Raw genomic sequence first — 20,394 nt, 5'->3', positions numbered from 1 at the left:
CTATGTATCTATCATTTGTTTTTATCTACATTTTCTCCACCTATCTATTTCCTCTTTGTGCTTAGAGTTGGTTGCAAATTATATTTGTAATGCAGGGAGCTTTCAATCTGACTGTCTTGATATTATTTTATGCAACCGTGACTACCGTAAAAATTGGCTTTACTGCCTCTTTTGTATTATTGATTCAAGCCCATTTCGGAATTAACTTGTTTGGAATGATCTAGCAATGTTGTGTGCCCCAGGTTCTCTCAGGAAAAATTCATATCTCGTAACTAAATGCAATAAAATGTTCAAATATATCTAAACACAGTTATATTTTGAATTTAGATTAAAACCTTATGGAGTCAATCAAATACACAAGGTATGTGTAAATTTTAGTTCTAGGCTTACAAATACTGTATTGCAGAAAAAAATATTCAGAGACCAGCTTTTTCCTTAGAGGTCCGTCCCTTATGTATGCCTTATGAAATACCTAATCAGATCATTCATGTTTCCATCCTGAATTGGATGGACATAATTTTGACATTTTGACTGTAGAACTGTATCTTTAATTTGAGATTATTGCCTTAATTTGTTTAGGGATTTGGACTTTCAGATCTTAGTGTTACATTTGTCCTCATGGTTAGATAGAAATACTTGTGTGCTGACAGTCAGTGAAAAGTGGTCTACAAAAATAAATCTTCTCTCATTAATATCTTAAATGGCTGATTTTGAACTTTCTGTTGCAAACAGAGAAAATTAAATGCTAATATAAGCAGGAAAATTTATAATATGAGTTAACTGGAATGTTAAAATGCCCAGGTGTTAGAAATTGTTTGCTGACATCATATCTCAGTCCCAAATATCTTTAAACAAACCATAAAACTGGCCGTACCCTGAAAAACTCATTTCCTATTAGAATTTTTTCAGGTCTTCAAAAATGTGAAGTACATGTTAAGTGACCCAATAACGTTAGCTTTTCTATTTTACAACTACCCAGGCTCCTCTGCCCAGACACCCACCATAAAGAGAGCATCTTGGGAGCTGCAGAGCTCAGGTGAGGTACCAGGGGCTGGTGATGGGACCGGGGAGCCCACGAGCAGCCATGCAGCCCTAGCCCCTCTCCTTTCTGCTGCCCGTGCCTGAGAGTGGCCTGGGCTGCACTTCACTCTGGGAGCGGATCAGGTTTTTGGCAAAAACCGCATGCCAGCTACCCTTTGAAATGTTTTGGCAGCCATGGATCTGGAGTACAAAATCTCCCTTTTTGTTTCTCTGTATTTTTTTTTTTTTTTTTTCCTGACTGGTCTCTCCTAGTTCTTTGCTAATCTGTTTATTGTCTTTCAGAGTACAGAGCCTTTCTTGAGTGTGTATATTAAATGTGCGGAGAAGAAAAAGCTACCCAGTGTGAGTACAAAAAAGATGCATGTATATCCGGAGATGAGTGCGTTATGGATAAAGAACTATTATCATTCTTCTCACATTCACATTTCCGTCTACTTATGAGATATATACGTGTGCCTTGTTAGCGATGATGTTATAATGCAAAAGCTAAAGTTTTCATATCGGAGGAAACATATATTGTTAAATGAGCTGAGAACATTCTCCCAAGGGTTAGCATTTCTCTTGTATGTGTGAAATCCTACTGAAATAAATGGCCCTATTATTTTAATTGGATCTTTCAGTATTAGAACATCTTTCTTTGTACTGCAGTAAAGAACCTTATTTTTCTTCCTTCCCTGAAAATGTGAAATGAACAAACACAGGCAATGCATTAAAACATTTATGACTTCAGTGGTAGACTATATGTATATACACAGATGCACATACACATGTATAAATTAAAGTAATATTTTATTACATATTCTTCCATTCTCTCTGAAAATATACAAATAGGATTTCTACTTTTAAAATAGGTATATTAAAATTTTGCCTTGTCCTTTCGACTGATACCTTGTTTACAATATTAATAATGACCAAGACAGTTAAACAAACGAACAATCAAAAAAAAAAAAGGGAGGAAAAAAGTACTGTTCTTTAAACAGAACATAGTAGAAAATTTTCAGAAAGGATGGTATCTATTTAATAAATAAGTTAATACGTGGGCTCTAGCACTCCTAACAGTTGTGGATAGACTTCAGTTCTTCAAAGGTTTGGATTATGTGCTCAATTTGCTCCTGTGACTGAGGGGTTTTACAATATAATAGATTACACTTCTACTGACCATTCTAATGTGTTTTGTAGAATATCACAAAAGTAAATGAGGAACTCTGTTTATCACATTGTGATCAAAAGCACAATAGAGTAGAAAATTTCCTGTGATCACAGGTTTGAAAACTAATTTGTTGGTATGTTTGTTTCCTCTCTTTCTGCAGCTGTTCAATTACGAACTGTTACTGCTGGTCAGAAAATCAAATATGTATTCTCTAGGGTAGCTGTGTTGTAGTCCAGTGTTTGAAGATTTGGTTTATTTTATAATTGAAACGAAATATTGACTTTGTTTTGAAAGGAATTCTCTCACTCCATCTGAACAGTAGTGGAACATGTTCATGTATGCATGCACTGTGTATTTAATTTAATATGTGGATGCAGTAATGATAGAAACCTTAAAACCAAAATTAATTGCAATGACAGAGGCAAAACAATTTTTAATCATACAGAAAATATCAAGGAGTTATTTGCTATGAGCAAAATGAGAAAGTTATATGGTTAGAGTTTTTTAGATTTTCCTGCTTGCTTTTTACCAAGTTTAAGTTTTATAAGGATGAAGAATCTTTGAGAGGAAAAATGCTTGTAGATTAATTAATTAGCAAAGTCTGGATAACAGCCCTTTTAGAAGTCACCAAATATTGCTGTTCAGCCCTCCCCAGAGGGAAGATCCTGTGACCATGTGTGGGACAAGGAGTGCTGAGCATTGCTCCAGCAGCTGTGCTGCAGGATGGGGTCTGTGCAGGTACCAGCCTCTACCACACTCCGCTTGCAAAGGGACGCTGGTTTCAGCTGTTGTCATCGCATACATGTGTCACTAAATGTCTACTGGCCATACGCTTGTTACCTAGGAGAGAAAAAAACAGCAGCACTGAATTGTCTCATTTTGGGTGTTTCTCTCCGCTGTGGAAACGATGGATTTTTTTTCAACTCTTCATACAAAATGATCTGCTATTTTGAGCTAATTTGCTAGCTTGCTACTTATAAGCAAAGTAGGTGAGAATTGCTTTAGCATAAATTGCAGTAGCTCTCTGGGAATTAATGCTGCTTTCTCCATTCACTTCACTGACAACCTGTTCCGGTGCTGCTCTGACTGGGTGCTGAGGGCTGCCTGACTCCAGCCGCTGCTGTGGGGCTGTGCTGCAGAGCACGGGTGGCTGGCAGCACCAAAGCCTTGGCACAGCACGTCGGAGCAAACAGCGTCTTGCAGCTGTTTCCATAACAACACAGTTGTTGGAAGATAAATATTTGCTCCACTTTCACAATTGTAATTTTGCTAAAGAATTAATTGATATTAATGTTTTTTCCATCTTCGTGTTTGAAAACATTTTAGGAATAACCCAGAAGCATTTATGGCTCAATGTAACATCTGAGACCATTGCAGCTGGCTGTGCCCTACTGTAGATTCGGGTTGGTGAGGAGCTGGAGGTGGTAAAAATGTCTCTGGTTTTGGTTAGAAGGTGAATCAGATCCTGCTCCAACATGGCAATAACAGCTGTAAATTTGATCTAGCACATTCTAATCAAATGTCATTACCCTGAACCTGTCGAGCCTCACTTTGGGCATCAAAAAGGACTGTTGTGATTTAACCCCAACTGGCAACTAAGCACCACACAGCTGCTCACTTACTCCTCCATGGCCATTTGTGGGAGACAATCAAAAGGTTTAAAGTGAGAAACATTTTGGGTTGAAATAAAGGCAGTTTAATAGGTAAAGCAAAAGCTGTGAGCGCAAGCAAAACAAAACAAGAGATTCATTCACCACTTCCCATGGGCAGGCAGGAATTCAGCCATTTCCGGGAGCTCTGGGCTCTATCATGGGTAATAGTTCTGTGGGAAGACCATCGCTCCAAATGTCCACCCTTCCTTCTTCTTCCCCCAGCTTTTGTACCAAGTGTGACATCATATGGTCTGGAGTATCCCTTTGGTCAGTTGGGGTCAGCTGTCCCAGCTGTGTCCACTCCTAACTTCTTGTGCACCCCCAGCCTGCTCACTGGTGGGCTGGTGTGAGGAGCAGAAAGGCTTTGATCCTGTGTAAGCGCTACTCAGCGGTAACTAAAACATCCCTGTATTACAGACACTCTTTCTAGCACAAAACTGAAACACAGTCCCATATGAGCTACTTCGGAGAAAATTAACTCTATCCCAGCCAGAACCAGGATGGAAATGTACTATGTTAGTCCTATAATGCTGAGTGTACATTTGGCTATATTTTTGTAATTTTGGGCTATTTCGGAATGGATAATCATGGATGAATGTGTAAAGGATGGTTATTTCTTAATTTCTCTTGTAGTACCTGCTTATTTTAGTATTTAAAGACTGAGTTCTGATTTTTAAGAAATTAATGGCTTCAAAATTTCTGGAATTCAGCCAATGACAGAGTCATTAATATTTATTAATCTTTTTGAAGCATATGTGATTAGTTTTTTAATAGTGAAAAGTTTTCTTGTGGGAGGAGATCTTTGGCTACTTGCTACTGGTTTTCTATCTGAGGTGTAATCCTATATGAATAAAGACTTGTAGAAAGCAGGCCAGAAGCTCATGGCAGCATTAACAACTGTGGTAACTACCATCATGCAGCATGTTATTAGCTCAGCCATATTTTCTTATCTTGATCTGTTCAGCTAGCAAGATATACTGATACAACTCAAAGGCAGAATATATTTTCCTCCTCTCTTTGTATTCTTTTATATTGTGTCCACCAGAATGATATCTGCATTGCATAAACACCACAAGTAGCACCTGTCATTTGTCACGATAAGTGAAACTGATGTTTGCCACCAGAGTAAATAAGGGATCAAGCACAGCACAATTACCAGCACAAGACCTTTTGATAGAGCTGAGTGCTGTAGCAGTTGTTATTGCAGCCCATTCAAAGCAGGGATTACCGAAGTGTTTGAGTCCTTGTTTAACCATGGTTTATCTTTCAGCATTATGTAAAGTCTCTTATCTATCAGCTGTTAATCCAGAGTGACACTGCACTGGAGCAAAACTTCATCTTTAAGAGTCCAGGAGTCATCGAGTTGATCGTTGCTGCTAGACAGGCAGTAGTATTTGGCCACTGGTTCAAGGCAAGAAAAATGTGTGAACTAGAGAAAAAATTAGTGACTGTTTAAAAATAAGCCCATTTTAAAGAAGTGGGGCTTTATCATCTATGTGTGTTTGCCTTGATTAGGTGATTTATGTAAAGATCAAAGGAAAAGGTCTTTGTCTTTGGGAGTCATACTGTACATACTGTGCAAATACTTTCTGAAGATGGTCTGAAATATTCCTGTAATTTGATATACACAATGAGCTAAGTGAATACTGACCAACTGAGAAAGGTGAATGAAAAGGGCACAGACCAATTTGATAATGATTAATTTGCTTAATGTCAGCCTGGTGCTTTATTTGTTCATAGAGAATTTTTCAATTACATTAGAATTGCTGCAAGAAATGGAATTAAAGATGACATATTTGAATTGATAAACTGCTTAACATGCATGGGGGCCATATTTTGCTCTTGTTTCTGCATATCATATATTTTTATATAGGCTAAGTCTCTAACAAAAACTGTGCCTGAGCTGGGCAATTTTTTTGGTATGTAGTTAGAAGAAGCCTGAACAATGCTCTACAATTAGACTAGTAAATCAGTCTGCTGATGTAATATAGTGGGATGATATATTAATTTTTCTAGAATCTAAATGTGTTGTCTTTAGTAACCAATATCTCTATCAAGTGAACAAAGAATCCATTTATTAAAGAATTAGCTGCTATTTGTACTATTGCTAGTCTAACCACTAGAGAGAGACAAGGCCACATACCTAAGCTGGCACATGTTTTTGAATATTGACTTCAATATTGATGTAGTAAGAGGATGGATTTTTTTTTTTTTTTGTGGCATTTTCTATGTTTGTAGTTTAATCTAACAAATTAGGAAGAAAAGAATGTTTCTGTCTTTTTAGGACTTTTTATGGGTATGAAACATGGAGTTGAATGGGAATATCACTGAAGAATGGCAAGCGCAGGATGGGCAACAGAATAGTGATGGGAGCTGAAGGGTGGTACAATTCATTTTGCAGAATGAAGTGGACATAAGAGGAGTAAGGAATTCCTGTGGTAAAGTGTTTGAGTTTTGAGACTACATTTAAAATCTGACCAGCAAATATGCTCCTTCCAAAAAGTCTTAGAAAAATGACTAAACTTGTATTCTTAGACCAGTTGCAGACATCATAGTCTGTCTTTGGTCTTTACAAGTATCCTAGCCAGGTTTTTCCTTAGGGGACAATCTGTGTCTTTTATCTGCCTTTTGATAGAGTATGCTGAACGATCTCATTATAAATGGCATAGGAATCAGATAAGGTCAGAATAAGAGGAGAAAAATATTACAGTGGGATGTAGATTGAATCAAGCTACACAATGTATGGAGAAAGAAAATAAACCCTAATATGTAAGAGGAGGGGCCCCTTGGGTTATTGCATCCAGATGCACCTGGGTCACACAGTGGCTGGGGGAGCCACTGCCCTGTTCTGCTATGAGCCCCAAAGAGTATACCTTTAGCACACCTGAGTCCTGCCATGTGTATTGCTGGTGATGTGCAAATATCTGGAAATCCTCACAGTGAGTCTGAAGAATTTTAGCTGGTTAAAGGGCACCTTCTTGAGGAGTGGCTGGAGGAGCACCCAGGGGAACCACTGGAGCCACAGGGATTGTAAACACTGGGAGTCTGAAGAGGGGCCAGGTGTTGTGGTCTCTCAAGGCCATACAGCTGTGTCCAACTTCTCTTGGGGGGCACGGGGACCTGCTGCTGACCTGCTGGTGTGGCCAAGTGTATGCTGCAGTGTGCAGAGACACCCGCAGAACACACCTGGGCCAGTCCTGTGGGAGCTGCTTCTAGGGGATGCTGTACCGGGCATCACCCTCTGGCCAAGCTTCCTGGTTCTGGCCAGGCAGAAATCTATCCTTTTCTGCCAGTTTCGGGACCAGGCGCTCAGGGGACAGAGAAAGGAACGCAGCGGTTACGTGTCCACCCTGGCAGAGCAAGCATTGGGCAGCAGGACAGCCGAGACCCGCCTTATAGAAAAGTGAAGTGCCAGAAGGAATCACAGCCCTGTGGGTACGTACAATCTGTGTCACAGGCAGTGACTGAGAGACTCGTAAACCAACTTCTGCTGCTATCAAAATGGGTTAAATACTGGCCCAGCTGGATTGATAAGTCAGTGTTTTAAAGAGAAGTTGTTGAAAATTTTCTGTAAAGCCCACAAGGCTTGGCTTGCCTTTTTTCTTCAAAAGTGATACACATCTGAATTGCCTCATTCAGGAGAGCTGGTTTCACTTTCTGTGGAAATAAGTAAACAAATGGTGTACTCATTTGAATTTTTTTGCAGTGCATTGGCTGTATGTATGTCTGTTAAAGCTATATAGTCCATTCATTCTCCTCTACTGCATGTAGGCTTTGGAAAATTAATAGAGAATAAGCAAAACAGCAGCTCCCAGCAAAAAGATTAGAAGAAACAAAAGGCATCCTTTGAAACAAGACATTAATTCTAATAGTGTTTGAAACATGCATTAAATGACTTTGCAGATTTATGTAATGTGAAAAAAAGGTGTGTGTTTTTTTTTTTTTTTTGTGATTTCTTCTTTTGGGTCTACTTTATTTTGGTTCATTTTTCTTTTAACTTTCAAAACAATAGGTACCTACTTTCAAATAGGGATCTCTAAGCACTGCTAGATTTGGGGGTGTCCAAGCTTATCTCAGAGTATTTCTGTTCACTTCTGCTGATTCAAATTTCTGAATCCAGGATTCTTGGTCTTCTACTTTGAAATCTCCTCTTAAATTCAATTCCTCTGTGAAATAATTCCATTTTTATGCCAAACATTCATGGTTAGAAGCACATTCAACCTATTACAGACATAGTTAAGACAATAATTTAAGTTTAATGAGCCAGAATTTCCCCCCCCCAGCAGAGGGGTACTACTAGCACCAGGTATGTATTTTATGATACACACATGACCTGTTTTTAACTTGAAGGTGCCCGCTGAGAGCAATCCTGTATCTTATTCACTAGTGTTTCTTTTCCATTGTACAACCTCTTTTTTCCCCTTTCTTCTTTATTTCCAACCCACTTTTCCCCTCTTCCTCTTCTTCCTTTTCTTTGTTCTACACCCTTTTTATATTTTGTATAGATTTCCCTCCTCTCTGACATTTTTACCATTTCGAAGCATAAAATATGGCCACTCTTCTCTTTCTGCAGCTGTGACCCCATCCCCTGCTGAACCAAATTGACACTTCTGTGAACAGCGGCTCTAGTCAGTCACTCGAAGGCTGCTGCTTTCACAAGTGTTGATTTAGTGCAGCAGGGGATGATGTGCCAGCTGTAAAACTCAGACAAAAATAATAATAAAAAACCCTATGAAAAGTCTTATAATAAGAGGGTAAAGTGGAGTAGGGAGAAGAGGTGGGAAGAAGAGGAAGGTAGGAAGTGGTCAGGCGGGGGGAGGAAGGGAGCAGAGGTCCCTGTGGGGCAGTGGGGTTCCTGGCTTCTCAAGGGGCAGCAGGATGTGTGGGAGAGCAGCCCATGAGAAAATGCTGCTCCTCTTCCTCCTCGCTATCACTGCTTACAAGAAGCTCCTGTGGCTGACAGTGCTGAGTGGTGCTGCCCTGGCATGCTGAGGTTTTGTGTTTTCTACCAAACTGCAGAGTTATTTTGGGATAAAATTCTGGTGGCAGGAGGTGGAGGATTTAAAAATATAACTGAGGGGCACCTGTGCTGTAGAGTTACTTAATATTTGCAAATACAACTTTTGGACAAGATATCGGATATTTTCATTCTTAAGTTATGCATTGTATAGTGCATGGGTGTACAGGCTGAATTCTTAGTGATATACAACTAACATGTTTGTTATTTAAAGCACATGAATGGGGAGTTCCTTTTAAATCAGCCCTGATTTACCCTCTGTGGTGTTCCTAAAGGAAATAGTTTACAACCTATTGATGTCAAAGTATTTAATAAGAAGTTGTATTTCTGCAGTAGAACTAATAGGATTTCTTAAAGCTTCTGATGGGCTAACATTTTCTAATGCAGTCTCTGAGTGCTCAGAGTAATGTCTGCTCATCCCTATTGATTTTCTTGCTAACTTCCTCAGGTGTTTTCATAAGAGAAGCAAAGCCCTGGCTTTCCATTCAATCAGGGGTTGTGTACCGGTACCGGTGATGTCTGCTCAGGGACTGTGTCCACAGAGATGCCAGCATGGTCACTGTGATGTGCTGATGTTGCACATCTGCGTGGCATAAGTTCTGTGCCCTTCCTGTCACTGCCAGGCAGCCCTGGGCTGTACTGGGCTGCACGCTGACAGCTTCATCCAGCCTTCCTTAACGCCTTGCTGCTGCACAAAAGGCAAACCCTGCTGAGATGCCTCAAGCTGCTGGACTGAGAGAAGCTCTTACTTTTATATCTGTTGCTGTCACAAAAAAAAACCCCAAGAAACAACCCGTTTTGATCAAAAGTTGAATGGTCCTGAAGTTTTATTTTGGTAAGAAGTTAAAAAAGTATTATCGGTTATGTATACTGATATTTATTTATTTGTTTGTTTGTTTGTTTATTTGAATTCTCAGACACTGACCTATCACAAAAATTATTTCCGTGGTCTTCATATTTAACTATCCATCAGTGATCTGGAGCAGTGAATGAAATCCACTGTGTGCTAGTTATTAATTTTGGTCATGACATAAATGTATGGTAAGACAGGATGATATCAAGATGGATATACAGAACACAATTCAGAGTATACTTCCTAAAGAAAGTTCAGCATCTTTTTATTTTTAGTTGTGTACAAGTCAATATGACAGATTGTAATATTAATTAACACTGTTCACAGTGTCAGGTAGTTTCAACTAAATAAGAATTAATGCAGAAAGATGTGTGGTTTCAACCAGTGTTCAAAATAGTATCTCTGAACTACTAATGTAGCCTGTCCTTGTCAGTGGAGACTTGAAAGGTGCTAATACATGTGTAACAAACATTATTGTGTGTTTCAATTTGATTATACATGACATTTGCAAGGTCTGTATTAAAAGTGTGGAAATCTTCAAAGACTCTTGGAAGCCCTTGTCTTATAAGTTTATTTCAGCCCATAGGTTTGGTTTATCTTTAAATTAATGAGAAATAAGGACATACTGGAAATTAGGTATGTACTTGAAAACTGGTCAATTGAGGTCATATTTGGCAGGTCTTGGGAAAAATTTCCATTGTCTGAAAAGCATCTGCTTTTCAGCATTTAAAAAGATGCTTTGTAATAGGCTTTCACAATGAACACCTTTGTAATCTTGTTGTTCATCATATTAATTGAAGAAGCTCCTTTCTGATAACCTTTGGCTGTTTAGGATGTGTTCCCAAAGCAACAAAGGCTGAAGGAACTTAAAGAAAAGACATAATAGATCATTCAGTCTATTTTTCTGCCAAAGTAGGATTATTTCATAGAGAACGTTTTTTAGTGTTATGTCAACTTCAGTTTTTAAAATCCCAAGTGAAAGCTTCCACATCTCTCCTTGGGAGACTATTTCACAGGCTAATACATCTCGCTGTCAGGAAGATTTTCCTGATACTCAATCGAGCTTAAGCTTTTTGTTTCCATTATTTCTAGTTATATCCCTTTCCCTTGATGGCTTTACACACTTGAAATATTTATAGATTATTATATTTTTGCCTTATGAAGTTGTTCTTGAAACTTTCTTCAGTCTATCAATATCTTTATGGTTTTGAAAAACCCACCTAAGACATAGGCTGAGAGCTACATTTACTATCAAACCATACCACAGTCAGATGCTCACCACAGCATTTTCTTCATGTCCTTTCTCTCAGGGTCCAACAAGCACAGGAGGTCGTAGCTAAGAGAAAACTGAAAAGTAGAATGTTTTTATCAGGGATTGAGAAAGATCCCTTTGCTTTCTTTCTGTTTCTGGGTGCTTGGCTCTTCTGGCCATGGTGAATGACAAATGGCTCTGCCTCTGTGCACCCTCCCCTACTGTAGAGGGCAGCAGTCACAGTATGCTGCTGTTTGCTGATGGGTACTGGTGTTATATGGCTCAGGCAGCTGGAAAAATTTGTTTCCTTTTTAATGCAACCTAGATTGTTATTATTAGTGATGAGTGTTAGTCCTGGCTTGCAGAAAAGGGAAAGTGAAGTGTTTACATGGTATTTGACTTCAGAGGAGTAGCTGTTGTTGATGCTGTCATTTCTAGCTTGGTTTTCTAAGGAAATGCTGTCTGTCTCTCAAGCTTCTCTTAATGACTTTTGAAGACACTGGACATTTTCATGGCTGAATCTAGTGGTGGTAGAGGCTCCAGAGATACCATCATCCTACAGTGGCCCTGTGTGGTGGCTTTGAAATCAACCAGGGCACTTTTGGGTGTCCTGGCTGGCAGGGATGGCATGCACCTGAGGGCATCATGGCTGGGTGGCTCTGGAGCAGCCTGGGAAGGTTTGGGTGGGCAGTGTGCAATGGGAGGGCATGGAAGGGAGTTTTGGCACTTGTGGATGAGTCATGAGGCAGAAAGTAGTGTATTTCTGCTGAAAAAACTTGAGTCTTCCCCTAGGATTTTTCAGACTGTTAGACACCCAGCACTTGTCTGCCTGTTCCTCTACACATATAAAAAGTTAAACTTACATCAACTTCTGCTGACCTGCAGTGCTTAGGCTTCCAGCTGCATTGCTGAACGAACTCAAGATCTCCATGTTTTGCAGCAGCTTACCTGCCATAGCCATCTGCCTTGTGGAGCTTTGAGCACAGTGTTTCCTGGCGAAGCACACAGGGTGGGAACACCACCTCAGGTGCCCTTGTAGCCTTTGTAGGTGCTGCTGCCTACCAGGCTGCAGTTTCTCCATCTGTCTCACAGGGAAAGCCTGTGCTTGGTGTTCTTATTCCCAGGTCTATGTCTCTCAGAATGGCAGCTTTCTGCTATCCTCTTCTTCTTGACTATTCCAGAGCATTTTCTCCAGGATGTTGTAGCTGATACTTGTGTAAAACACTTGCTATTTTATTCTGGTTTGTGTGTTTAATTTCTAGATGCTGTTGTGTATACTTTCTGCTTTACTTATTCCTGCAGTGTTTTCCAGATTCACATCTTTCACAGCTCTTAACAATGAGATTTACTGGCTAGTACAGACAATTCAGTACCTTCATTTTTCTATGTTTAATCTTTAAAAGATTACTTTGAAATGTGTTTCTAAAACACATATAAAGAACAACGTTTACTAGCAAGTTTCCCTTAGTTTATTTTCATTGATAAATAAAGTAAAAAGAGTAATGATATTGCACTTCTGCTGACTACTCTGCCTGATTCGCAGGGTATTTGCTCTTAACATGTTGTAAGAGTTTAAAAAAAAAGTGTCAAACTTTTTTTTGGCACCCAGATACAGTAGATCCTGTTAGAAGAAACATATGGCCTCACACTAACAGTGTTAAAGCGCTGCTAAAGTATTACATGCATGACATTGACAAATTTCCTCCAGGCTTTTTGTTTTCTGTGCTATTAAGCATTCAAAGTCCAGTATTTCATTACCACTGATGATACGGAGAGCCTTATTGACATTCTATCCATCTGTTCCTAACATGCATTATTAAATGTGAAGCAACTAGTAGGTAGGAGTGCACTTGCCAGCTGTACAATGAATTCTCAGCAGTTTGGTGCCCTCTATAAATTTTCTAGTATTCTGCTGCTTTCTCAACATAATTTGCAATGGGAACTTTTTTTTTTCTGCTGCACATTGTACAGAGAATTGTTGCTTCAAAAGTATTCCCTGTTTCATTATCCTTAATGTGCAATCTTTAGATATAGTTTCAAAAAGCCAAGAAGTCTTTTAACATACAAGGACTGTCTCTGATACCAGATCTCACTAACCACAATTTCTTTTTATTTATTTATTTATTTATTTATTTATTTATTTATTTTTTATTATTTTTACTAAAAGCAAATCTGCTCCATTACCTATGAACAGGACAATGGGGCCTCAATGAGTCACCCTATTCATATATTTTTGGAACCCAGAGGAATTGGTTTGACTATTTACAGATTATAACAGTTGGTAGTTGAATGTTTTATTTTCATTCCCAGTTGGTACAATATGTTCACAGCTGATGCTAATGGCTTGCCCATTTGATATCACATATGGTCCACTATTTGGGTCTCCTAAAGCTTTCTTTTGTGGTCAGGCTGCTTTAAAACTCTCACACATTTAGGTTTGTTCTGTCTGCTGTGAAGATGGCTATGAAACTCCGAAACTCGGCAACTGTAGAGAAAATCAGCAATTCTGTTGATAAAGACTCAAAGAATTTGGGCCAAAATGTCCAAGAAATAATATTTTCATATAAAATTGAGAAAAAAACCAAATGCCTTACTAAATTATGTGAAATTTTGGAAAAAATGTCCTTTTGTCTTTTCTTGTCTTTGAAACTGTGACTGAGTTACCCTCAAGTGTTTCAGCACTGTTGAGCGTCATCAGAACAACTTTCAGTAAGTGTTCAGTTTCATCAGAAAACAATGTATGCAGAATTTGTATTGTTCCAATAATTATTTATATTTTTATTTGGATATTACTTGTCTGGTAATGTTTTATGGAAGAAGTCCTGAAAAACAAAGTAATTTTTCCTTTCATTTCTAGAATAAGAGCACAGGAAAAGTGAAGTAAAACAATATGAGAATGAAAATTAAAATTACAAGCCTGTCTGAAGTTCTTATCCTATGATACACAAGTGTTTATACTGACTCTAAAACTAACTGATAAAGCCACAGTCTCATAAAAAGATTATTTCTAAAACTATTGCATTATCCTGTGAGAACTGAAATTCTCATTTATTCAGAAGAGGAGATCATAATAGCTCTAATTCCCTGAGAAGTAGGCATTGTATGATAATTGAGCAGGCTAGTACATTAATTGTCCTCCACTTCACCTCTAGATGTTTAACTCCTTATCTAGTCAACCAGCAAACAATAATGCTCACTTATTTGTGCTTCACTGTCCAAATAATTTTTCTAACTGGGTAATTTATTTGCAATAAAGCAGAGTAGAGGTATTCACATGAAAGGGACCTTGAGATCATGTTAGATTAATATATTAAATGCCATTTCTTGGTAGGATAGGTGTTTTATGGTTGTATTTTTCAGCCATACAACTTTAGGTGAATAACAGCAATGTGATTTTTTTGTGTGCAGGAGTATTTCTCTAATTAATGGGACAGGTTTGGCAGCTCTCATCACATGGCTACTGCTTTTTTATGGCCTCTGTGTTCTCTCTCACTGACGCTTGTTAGGAGAGCAGGTAAGTGTGTGCTGGAAGTTGTATGTGTACCTGCGACATCTGGCTCCTGTCACTGGACCGAACGAGGTAACTGATGGCAGGAGAGAGGCTCTGGCTTGCTTAGTTTAAGGTGGAAATGTGCATGTTGTTGGTGTATAGTCAGCCCCTGGAAGCAAATTGAAATGGAGCTGAAGTAGGAGGCTTTTTCAAGGCAGTAAGTCAGTATTCATCCTGGAGCACTACAGAGGAAACCAACATTTTCTCTTCAGGGGAAATATCCCAACAAAACCCAGTGTTTTTGCAAGTGCAACTAGTGGATAAGAAGCAAAATTCTTCACCATGCTATGAGCAATCTCAGAGAATTACAGTAAGAGCTTAGCATGCTAAGAAGTTCACCTACCTTGAAATGTCTTAAAGACTGAGGAGATAAGTTATTAATGAATGATCTCAGTAAAGGACTGGGTGCCTGATGATGTTGTACAGAGCATTTGCTAGACTAGACATACTTGAAATTTGGAGAACTGACAGTAACTAAGAGATCTGAAGAAGTTAGCAAAATCTTGCCTCTTGCAACCTATTATATAGAAATTGAAGTTTATGCAGGAAGAATTTGGACTCATTGGACAAAATTTAAATTAAATACTAAGGAAAGGATGTATTACTCATAGCAGAACTAAATCTTATGGACTAGAAACAGTACTGTTGAAACATTATTTTCTTGTTCTTATATAAATAAATCACAAGACCGCAAGCCTTGTGCTTTGGCTTGTGGGTATCTAGTAAGACCTGCATACCACAATGCAAAAGCAGTCATAACTTGGGTGTCCTGTGTACATGAACATGTTCTCAGGGGTCATACACATGATATTTGGGATGGCTGAGCCTGTTTTGAGGGCACTGCGGTAGTGTTGGCATGGTGCTGTGGCTGTACTGGCAGTCCTTGCACACAGCCAGCTATGGAAGAGAAGCAGCATTGTCCATGCCAAGAGGATCCTATTGGAAAGAAGAGTCGCACTGACTATGGTCTCTGACTAATGAGACACAAATCTAGTGGTCAATGCTTAATAACATTCACTGTTAAGATTTTGAAGCAGCTGAGGACCTGTGATGTTAAAGTTGACACCAAACCTGTGTGGGTTGCCAGACCTATAATGGAAGAGCATGATTGAGAAGAAACCTCTTACCTCTGTGCATTAGTGCCAGAGGCTTGGACTGTAAACCTGAACTCATATTTTGTGAGATCAATTAGTTATTGTCTTACAGTGCATTTATAAATTATGCTTTTTGCCTCCATACAAGTTTGTTTTACCCAGTTAGAAATCAAGTCACCCTGCTCCAGGCAGGCTCCTCTGTAAAAGAAGTCACTTATCCTCACCATTAAAACCACTGGTAGTTTGGATCAGTGTTCAAGCATTATATATCGATCTTTAAAATCCATGTAGTTAATTAATCTCACTTTACAAGAAGGAAAGTTTTCAAGATCTGTTTTTATTTATGGTTCATTATCCAGGTTTTGCAGTACCATCCAATGAATTTTAGGAAGATGTGCAAGAACAGGGTAACTTCTGATTTGCACTTGGAGAATTACGTTTTCTGTGGGATTTTTTTTTCCCTAATTTGTACGTTTTTGCTATTACTGTTGTTGTTTTTGTTATTTTGCCACTCAAAACACGAGTGCTCCAACAGGAACCTCTTCCTGTGATATTCCCCTTCTCTCTGGGTCTGTACAGCAGGGGTGTGTGGCAGCCCTAGGCACTGCCCTGCTGTTGGGGTCTCCTTCCAAGCATGATAGCTCTCAAAACCCCTGAGCCCAAACCCCGATGCTCCTGCAGGCTGCTTGTGCTTCTTGTGCCTCCTCGGCTGAGCGGCCGTCACCCACCCCAGGCCAGTGCTGAGGCTGTAGGTTAGACCCCTCAAACAGCCAACAAAATACTGAACTCACTTCTCTGCCCAGCAAGTTCTTTCCTCTCTAAAGCAACAAGATATTTGCAGCTCTCCACTAAATACACTTGTTTCACCAGAGGAAGTACCTGAGGTTGGGACTTGCTGAGAAGAAGGTTGTGTGGAAACAGTTTGCTCAGCTGCCTTTGGCATGCTGTGGAAGGTGAAGGGTGGGATGGATTTGATGAACGCAGTCCTGTCTTGGGAAAGAGTTGATTAGTAAAACAGCATCAAGCTGTAACTTACAATCAACTCTAGTTATATTTTGGGGAGTCAACTCCCTTGAATGGGATTAAATTACATATAGTGTTAATGCATGGTCTTCTGCAACAATGTAAATGAGTTGTTAACATGGCACTTCATTGCAATAATAATTCAAAGCTACTAGCAGGCTTGATGGGTCTGCAATAAATGTTTTATTATTTAGGAAAAATATACTCTACAAGTTGCAATGTGCCATGCTCATTCATGCTGTAAATCAACAAAGATCAGCAGACTGAATAGGAAAATGAAAAGCTTATTTAGCAACTGACACAAGCTTTCAGATGAGCAGGGATGGCTGAAGTTAACTGCATTCATTTTTCTTTGCTTGTCACAGTTGCCACTTGAATTTCACTGCTAAAGATTGTGGGTAGTTTTGCCTTATGAAATTATATCTACAGAAAAAATATTTGCATTTATATAGGCTTAAAGTTAAATCTAACACACCCCCTTGCTTCTGCAAACAAACAAACCAACCACCCAACCGGAAACCTCAATGTTAATAGTTGTCCCTCTGTTTTCATAGATCTGAATAGGATTCAGCTAAACATTTCCCACTGGCTGCTTTAATGGCCTGAAACTGGTGATCAGGTGACATGCAGGAGTGCAGAGCTATGGCTGCTCATCCCACTTCAGCTCTCTTGTAAGGCTACTTCTGTCCTTACGTGGATAAAAACAAAATTTTCTTTAAAAATCTGCTTGATGAGTGGTGAGTGAAGGCACACACTGGGTGCAAGTGGTGGGAGACTGGGAATTAATGTGGTAATGATGTGCTTGAAATTGGCTCTGCTGCCACCCTCTCTGCTGAGTACTGAGCATTGGATTGTGCTGAAAACTGTTCAAGTTCATACATGGCATGAAACCCTTCACAAACTGTGTAGATTGGTGTCCTTAGAGAGATGTGGCTACTTTGATCTGACTGGAGAAGGAGGAGACAGGAAGATAAGACAAGTGAATTAAGATAATGCATCCCATGCCTATGTTAACTTGAAAGAGACAGGGTTTTCTATGCCAACTTCAGAAATTATTCCCCCCCTCCTCAACCTTCAGGAAGGAGAGAACATGAAAATGTTATTTTTTTTAAGCGTGTGCCTGATAATTCCACACCACTGATCATGGGTCTGTGAAGGCAAGAGCTGCTTTGTGCATGGCAATTATGCACAGGATCTGCCTAAGGAGGGTGGCAGCAGGGACTGGGCATAGGAGGAAGATGCACCTGGACTCTGCACCACAGGGCCCCAGAGCAGAGCCTGCTCTGACAGGTGTGCACAAGCCTCTGACTACACCAGCATCCTGAGAAAGATGCCTATGGATGGAAGAAACAGTGGAAGAAAAGCCACAGTACTCTGTTCAGGTTTGTGTCTACTGGTGTGTATTTGAATATGTATTTGTGTGAATGTGAACATTAGTGTGTGTAAGCAGTTTTTGGTTATCTGTAGTCATCTGTGGATTTCTTAGAGTTTGGCAGATGCGTGTCTGCCAGTAAATGGATGTTCTCACTGTGCTTTTAGCTGCAATGTTACTTAGCCAGCTACAAGATTCACTGACTGTCTCAAATACCCGTTTTCAGTAGGTCAGTTTGCATCACTTAAATATACACAATTTTGCTGAAGTACTGTACATGCTTGTAGGAGAGAAGCCTAATTTTGTAGTCAGCAAAACTGCCTCTGCACTGGGAAGGCTGCTGAGAATAGAGCTTGTAAATGACGAAAATAAGAGTTTTGCTCTGGGGGGTTGTTCTCTTGACTTGGTCTGGAACCTTTTGTTGGCCTGTTCAGGTGGAATCTCTGGTGTAGGCATCCTGTGGCTGGAAGCAGCCTCCTTGGGACAGGTTGTCTGGGCCCCTCTTGGCAACCCTGGGCTGGGTGTGTTTCTCCAGCCCTGGGAGCAGCCGTGGGGTGCTGCTGACAGGCATCACGAACTCCTGTGGCTTGGCAAAGCTGATGTCTGGGCATCGTGTCCTGCTGGGAGGCTTCAGAAGTCTTACCCTTTCTTGAACTTTAAAATCTCCGCTTTAACTCTTCAACCACAGAAATGTCTTCAGGATATACGTGATGTGTGAGAGTCCTTTGGAAGTAACGTGTTACTTTCCCCAAACTACTTAACTTATTTTGTCAAACAGAAAAGTGAACTGAGTTCACCCCTTTGGAAATGTAGTAATGAGCGCTTTGTTTATGAGAATAGTATCTGCAAAAAATATAATTTGGAGTGCTTAGACTTACTTCAGATAGAATTATCTCAATTTTTTGTCATCAAGATAATTTAAAAAAGGCAAACATAAGTCAAAGACTCTAAATAAAAAAGTCACAGAGATAGTCCATAGTGTAAATTTTTATTTTATTATTATTTTTTTTTTCCACAGAAAAGCTTTTTTCTGAGCCAGCCAGTTTTATGCTAAGGAAAGTCCAATTAAGATGACTGGGTTGTAAGTGTCAAAAAATAAAGAAGGTAAAGGACATTTAATTATAGCTGTGCTGCCAAGCACCAATATAACAGAAGAAAAAACCTTCACCAGCACCACAAAGTACTGCCTCTAATATACTTGGCATAATAAAGAGACAACATAAGATCTAAACACACACTTCTAAATATTTCAAAAAGCTGTATCTTCTGATTTTCATGAAGCTATTTTTCCAATTATCAACACAGTTTAAGAAAAAGCAATATTTTTTTAATATTAAGACCTTCAACTTTGTTCATGGGTTGAGGGAAAAGCATCATACATTAAGACAAAAATGTGAATGGATTCGTGACCCAGAAGAATGTATAATTGATGTGTGTGATTGTCTGGATGGTAGAATAACAATAGCAATCATTAGAGATGAGAGCTGGAACTAGTCAGGCAGTGAGGCAGGATGTATTTTATAGGTCATCTGGGCTCCATTCAGATCTACAGGTTGCTATTCCTTCTCCCTACTTGAAAGCATTTAATGGATTATTATAAAAGAAAAGGATGGTATGCAATAATGGTTTAAATTGAAGCTCTGTATATATATCACCACTGTATGACTTCTAAATGAATGCTTCATTTTTAAAATTCTCCCATGACATACTTGAAAGTTTGCCAAAGCATCAAGGAATTAAAACATGAATTCACCAGCAGCAGAAGTAAAGGACACCAAAGAGTATAGTAGAAACAGTTTTTTGCTTTCATGGCATGGACAATAATAAATAAGAAAAAAATCACCAATAAATATTTTTCTGAAGCTGCTGTCTGTCCTCTTCAAGGCAGATGAACTGGTTTTGTTCTGTGTTGTTTCTTAAATTAAGAAAAAAGAGAATTTTGGAAAGAGGCTTAACTGTCAAGCAATCAAAGTCAAAAGCACATGTAACTGAAGTCAAATTCAGAATCCCTGCTTGCCTGGAAAATGCTTCTTTTCTATCAAAATAGATACAAGTTAGAGGGTGGGAAATCTTTTCTGCTTTGTTTCACATGAGCATAAAAGTTTTATTCCTGCTTTTAATGGGTAGTATTTTACAAATGTAATGGAACATAATTTTACCAGGTTTCCCTAAGGGAAAGTCATAGTATGATTACACAGGCATTCCCATCTCATTTAGTATAATGCTTACAATATACATGCAAATATACTTAGGCAACTCATGTTAGAGGTAGATTGAACATCATTCAGATACTCATAGAGCAGTGCAGATGCTGAAGAAGGTTTTGCAGGAGGAGTTGGCATTGAAGGACTTGTCCCTTGCAGTCACACGTGCCCTCAAGTGATGTTTCT

General features: G+C 39.2%; 1 long non-coding RNA gene across 1 annotated transcript in view; it reads left to right on the top strand.

Moving 5' to 3' along the window:
- Positions 1-20,394, top strand: part of LOC110361624 (uncharacterized) — a 160,217-nt gene that overhangs the window by 10,953 nt on the left and 128,870 nt on the right. Inside the window, exons 2-3 of the long non-coding RNA XR_010474367.1 lie at positions 980-1,036; positions 1,324-1,383. This is a non-coding gene — a long non-coding RNA (uncharacterized LOC110361624). The remainder of the gene's footprint in view (positions 1-979; positions 1,037-1,323; positions 1,384-20,394) is intronic.

Source organism: Columba livia, chromosome 8 (assembly GCF_036013475.1).
Source record: "Columba livia isolate bColLiv1 breed racing homer chromosome 8, bColLiv1.pat.W.v2, whole genome shotgun sequence".
In the NCBI taxonomy this organism is placed as follows: Eukaryota; Metazoa; Chordata; class Aves; order Columbiformes; family Columbidae; genus Columba; species Columba livia.
This window is presented reverse-complemented; position numbering and strand designations above follow the sequence as displayed.